At 45.7% G+C, this 6,000-nt stretch overlaps 1 protein-coding gene across 1 annotated transcript in view; it reads right to left on the bottom strand.

The window, feature by feature from the left end:
• Nucleotides 1–1,540: 1,540 nt before the first annotated feature.
• LOC140649756 (uncharacterized) overlaps nt 1,541–6,000 on the bottom strand; it is a 38,874-nt gene continuing 34,414 nt past the window's right edge. Inside the window, exon 9 of the mRNA XM_072857421.1 lies at nt 1,541–5,021. The gene's annotated coding sequence lies outside the window, so the exon portion shown is untranslated. The remainder of the gene's footprint in view (nt 5,022–6,000) is intronic.

Below are 6,000 nucleotides of genomic sequence, written 5' to 3'. Positions count from 1 at the left end.
GCTGCAGAAGGCCCAGCTCCTAATCCCCCGAAAGAGCAGATTTAGAGTGGAAAAGATCCCACCCAGTGCCAGCTGATGAACGAGGAAGGGGGTTGCCAGAAGGGATCCCTGCTCGGGGCTGGGAGAGGGAGAGCAGCACGGCCAGGCAGCCGGCTTTCCTCTCATTGCTCCAGAGCTGGCTGACGGCCAGGGCTCTCGGCGCTGTCTTGCCCCTGGCTGGGAGCAAGGAGCCAGAATCACTCCGTCCTGGATTTTGGAGCTTGCAGAAACTGATTTTTTTTTTTTTTTAGACCGTCTCCTTTCAGACAGCGCAGCTCAGCTGTCTCCAGACTGTGTAATTTTGTCCCCAGGCTTTTCTCGGCAATGTTGTGGCATGTGCTTGGCACCAGCATTTTTGCTGCCCTTTCTTTGCCGGCTCTCTGAAAATGGGTGCTCTTGCTCTGATCCAGTTTGGAGCCCCAGTCTGAAAAATTTAGGCACTGGCTTTGCTGTTATTTTATTATGTTTTATGGTCACCACTGAAAAAGGGATTTTTATTTGGAAGCTGCCTCCTTTGCTTACATGAAGAGGGGCAAAAACCCACAATTCTTACAAATAAAACCTCATGGTGTAAAATAAACACACACACAATAATAATAATAATCACATTCACGTGTGATTGTGAATATCACAATAAAAATAGTCACATTCACATGTGATTCCTCTTTAGTACAGAATATCTATAATTTAGCAGGGAACTCGGTGCTTTACACTACAGCACACTGCAGCTCCTGAGTGAGCCTGTGGATTACACGATTCCTCATGGGTGGCATCAGACACATGAATGTTTGAGACAAGCCTAAAAAATCGATGGGTGGATCAATGCAAGGGAATATTTTACCTCTGCCACAAAGCATCATCCACCGCGGCTCATGGTGCCCTGACTGCTGGGGAAGGGGATCCAGGATACTGGCAGAGGTAGCTGGAGTGAGGATCTGCAGAGGAGAGGGTTCAAAATTCATTTCTGGGTTGTTTTCGCTGGTCTTGATGGTCACAGGGGAATGAGTTCAGACACAACTGGTTCACAGTCAGCATGCAAAGAGTGCTGCTTTCCCCTCCTCTGCCCTGCAGCAGGCAGCAGGGTTGACATGTAGCCCTTTTCGGGGTTGAATCGCTCCACTGCGCCAGCAGGCAGATGGTGAAACTCTGGCAGCCGTGTTTCCTGGCCCACGAAAGCACTTGTGCAAGGGACGCCAAGCAGCAAAACCATCTCCTCTATTAGGCACTGCCACGCCGGCTCTGAAGGCAGACAGCCCGGAGGATGCAGGTCACGCTGCTGAAACCTATTGGTGTTGGGCGTTGCGATGAGTAGGGTGAGGTTTCTTCCACCAGCACGTGGACCTGTGACACGATGCACATCTGTCATGGTTTAACCCCAGTCAGCAACTAAGCACCACACAGCGGCTCGCTCATCCTCCCCTCCTCCCTCCCCGGTGGGATGGGGGAGAGAATCAGGGAAAAAAAAAAGTAAAACCTGTGGGCTGAGATAAAGACAGTTTAATAGGACAGCAAAGGAAGAGATAATAATAATAATAATAATAATAATAATAATAATAATAGTAATAATAATAACAACAATAATAATAATAGAATATACAAAACAAGTGATGCACAATGCAATTGCTTACCATCTGCTGACCGATGCCCAGCCCATCCCCGAGCAATCACTGTCCCCAAGGCAACTCCCCCAGTTTCTATACTGACCGTGACGCCATATGGTATGGAATAGCCCTTTGGCCAGTTGGGGTCAGCTGTCCTGGCTGTGCCCCCTCCCAGCTTCCTGTGCACCTGGCAGAGCATGGGAAGCTGAAAAGTCCTTGATTTAGTATAAGGACTGCTTAGCAACAGCTAAACCATCAGTGTGTTATCAACACTATTCTCATACTCAATCCAAAACACAGCACTATACCAGCTACTAGGAAAAAAATTAACTCTATCCCAGCTGAAACCAGGACAGTATCCCCCCTTATTCCATACCATCTACATCGTGCCCAGCTCCTGCCCTTTCCAATACATGTGGTGGTTAATCACCACCACTTTTCCTGTCTTTTGCTATATACAAACAGATATCATTCCCTTAGTCTATGGGCCATCCCTCTAAAATGTCCGTTGAGTTCATTTAGTCCATGACTTTGGGCTCCATCTGTCATAACAGTCTTTCAGGGCAGGAGAGATGGTGCGTGGTGTTGGATTGTTGCTTGCTGAAGCCAGTTGTGGTTCCATCACTTCTGCACTTTGCTTGGTTTCATCAAAGCTCATTCTTCCTTAATCTGGGTGATTCTTACTGTAATACCATTGATATGGTGTATAGTAACCATACAAGTGATGACATACAGTATTATATAGCCATTAACATCATACAATTCAGTTCATTGGCTAGTTTCACCCAAAATCAAATCCCCTTGAGGTACACATCGGACTTCCCCATCCTTCCGCATTACCAACCAAGTGCACCCAGGTCCTTGAGCAAAAGCAGTCCCACGGATGGGCTTGCCTTTGCCTGAGGCAGGAGTAACCCAGACAGTCTTCCCCAGCATGCTTTTTATGTGCACTACAGGGACTTTATCCCCTTCTACAGTACGTAAAGTTTTGATTGGGCAGGGCCAGCTCGCTTGGCAGATCCCCTAGTGTTAACTAACCAGGTGGCCTTTGCTAAATGTGTATCCCAATGTCTGAATGTCTCACCACCCATTGCTCTCAGTGCAGTCTTTAACAGTCCATGGCATCGTTCGATTTTCCCGGAGGCTGGTGCATGCTAGGGGATGTGGTATACCCGCTCACTGCCGTGCTCTTTGGCCCAGGTGTCTATGAGGTTGTTTCGGAAATGAGTCCCGTTGTCTGACTCAATTCTTTCTGGGGTGCCATGTCGCCATCGGACTTGCTTTTCAAGGCCCAGGATAGTGTTCCAGGCGGTGGCATGGGGCACAGGATGTATTTCCAGCCATCCAGTGGTTGCTTCCACCATTGTAAGCACATGGTGCTTGCCTTGGCGGGTTTGTGGGAGTGTGATATAATCGATCTGCCAGGCCTTGTCACAGGGGTTGGAGTAGACGCAGCGCCCGTCGCGGGTGTTGGAGTAGACACGGTATTCTTAAATAGTTGTTTAACAGTAGGCAAGACCTCACACACATTCAGAAGACATAGCAATAGGAACATGCTGGTTTGAACATCCCAAGGATATTCAAAATTCTCAAGAGCTATTGTCATTAGCCTGGAGGAGAAGGGGAACATAGAGGAAGGTGTCTCCCCCATAGGTTGGCTCTCTGAGGAGAAAAAGTAAAAAGAGTAATTATTCATAATTTCTGATAGATGGCTCCCAAAATACAGAGGTGACGGCAATGCGGAGTACAAATACCAGATGGATCTCACGACCAAAAATTTTATTGTACCATAAGGCAGTGTTACACAGTACAGCAAAGCTATAACCTTAATCCACCTCCCAGAGGTGATAAACAGCACATAAATACTAATAAACAGCATATACAGCAAGTACGGTGTTACATAACACAACTCTGAGAACAAATAAAACTTTGAGAGCAAATAAATCAACATTGTGACCAGCGACTACTAAACTAATATAATGAACGCTTATAACAAATTTGTTTTAACACACTTTGGTCAGATCTGTCGTTATCTCAACCCTTTGAGCCCCACGTTGGGCACCAAAAAGGACTGTCGTGGTTTAACCCCAGTCAGCAACTAAGTACCACACAGCCGCTCGGTCACACTTCCCCCGTGAAGGGTGAAGAAAGGAAGCAAATTAGGAAGAAAATTAACTATATCCCAGCTGAAACCAGGGCAACATCAGAGGTCACTTCGGCTGCGACAGGGCACGTCGGACACAAGGGGACTGTGCCAGGTGCCCACTCCCCTGCCGCTCCCCTCCGTGTGGTCTGTGCTCCACATGTTGCCAATCCATGGCAACTTTTAAATAATCAATGTTTGAGGGAGGGATAATTACCAGCTTTTAGCTTGCCCACTGACATCAATACTATCAAAGAAGCCTAAATGCACGCTCTCTTTTCTGAGGTATTACCACCCTGTAAAGCAATACCTTTGGCTCATATTGATCCACCCGTGGCGGATTATGCACAGTTGCTGACAGATAAGACTGAAAATATGAAACAGCCCCCTCAAAGTGCTGGTACCGTACAAAGCCTTTATTGAATAGCAATCTAAACATTCAGGCTGCTCCTCTCAGATAACCTAATCTTTTCCTGCGTTAACACCTCCACGCTGAAAGGAATCAATTATGTCTATCAGTCCATATAGATTGGGTGCTGCGTTTTTGGAAGCTTAGTCTTGTTCCTTCATTACCGGGTGATCAATAAACCCTTTCAGCAGGAGCATTTTACGGTTACATAATGAAAAACATCATATAAGTTTGGCTTCAGCGGATCCTCTGCGTTGTTCCTTTTTGGGGGGTTGGATTTTTTTTGTTTGTTTGTTTTATGACTATGAATTAATTACATAAAGCAGTCCTGAAACAGAAATCCAATCTGTCCTTTCACAAACTGGGCATTCTTTTTGCTGCTTATAAGGAAAAAAGAAAAAGAAAACTAGCAATAACAAAACAGAAGTCAGCCATAAATATTTCATGTTTTCATCCTCCCTGAATTATCTGTTTCTCCTTCCTTATTAATAAGCTACAGAAGAATTGTCATAGCAACAGTGGCAGCTCACTGGGGAAACTACAAGTGAAATGTAAGCCTGACCATGCAGAGGTGGCCGCAGCAGTGCCCTGTGCAGGCAGGACCACAGCGATGGTCCAGCCAGGCTCCAAGGGTGCTTCACGAAAGGCTGTGTACACTGGCAGCCCAAGAAAAAAGGTGTCAGCAAGCTCATTACGCCAGTGTTTGGGGCAGTGGATGCTGCTCCTTGTTCTCCTGGGGCTTCTTACCTTGCTCCCCTTTTCTTCAGAGAGATTTATCACTGTCACTGCCTCTTATTCTATAACCCTGCAAAGCTTCTCCAGCACTGAGCTGCAAAAAGGTGAAGACGACAGTGAATTTAAGCGAGAACCTTCAATAACACATAGCCCATTTTAAAAAATCACTGGAAAGGCAGTTTCCAGATTCCCCAGAGAATTTGCCATATTTCCCCAAGGTCAGCATGAGATAAGCTGGTTTGTTCTTTTAAACCAAAATATGCCGGAACATGGTATGGGTTTATCTAGTTTTCAGAAGGATGTTCTCAGTTTATGAAAAAACTTTGTAGGGGAGGGAAAATGGTGCCTTGAGTTTGGATAAAAAATCAGCATTCCCCACTGAAATGTTATCTGAAAACAAATTACTGGGTGTTTTTATGGTATGTTTTTTTCACAAATGTTTTCTGCAGAAGAAAAGTCTGACCAGTTCTGTGTGGGTTGCTTTTACATTGTGTCCAACAGAGTACTGCCAATCCCAAACACACACAAAACCCCATGAGTCAGACATTTAAACCATCATAAGACTAGCTAAAAAAGAGTTAAAAAAAAATTTTTAAAAAAAGGTAAGAGGGACTAGGGTTGCCACATGGTTTCTGACTTTTAGGATTTATTTCAGTGATGTTTCCAAGCCTTTCTCTGCAAACATGAAGCATACAAATCTGGAAGGTGCAGGAGACATGGGCACTTATTTTTGGGTGGCCAGACGTTGATGATAGTCAGGCTTCTGTGGGGCAAGCTAGCCACTATTTTCTAGGGGTTTGAAGACATTTCTCTGCCACCCTTCCTCCTCTTTCAGCCGATCACCTCTGTTAGAAGAAGAGATGCAAAATCTGGGATGTTTTCCAGACTGTTTTTTCACATAAGAGAGATGCTCAGTGATGGCAACATCGAATCCATGCCCTCTGCCTGCAGCAAGGCCACCAGCAGCACCGAGGCTGCTCTTTAAACGCTCGCTGGAGTCAGGCCGGCTCAGGTGCTGTGAAGAGGAGCCATTTATTTTTCTAAAGTTTTCTCAATTTCAGATAAGCCAAAGG

The sequence above is a fragment of the Ciconia boyciana genome, chromosome 3, assembly GCF_034638445.1.
Source record: "Ciconia boyciana chromosome 3, ASM3463844v1, whole genome shotgun sequence".
Taxonomy (NCBI): domain Eukaryota; kingdom Metazoa; phylum Chordata; class Aves; order Ciconiiformes; family Ciconiidae; genus Ciconia; species Ciconia boyciana.
The sequence above is the reverse complement of the archived record's forward strand: the minus strand, read 5'-3'. Positions and strand labels throughout refer to the sequence as shown.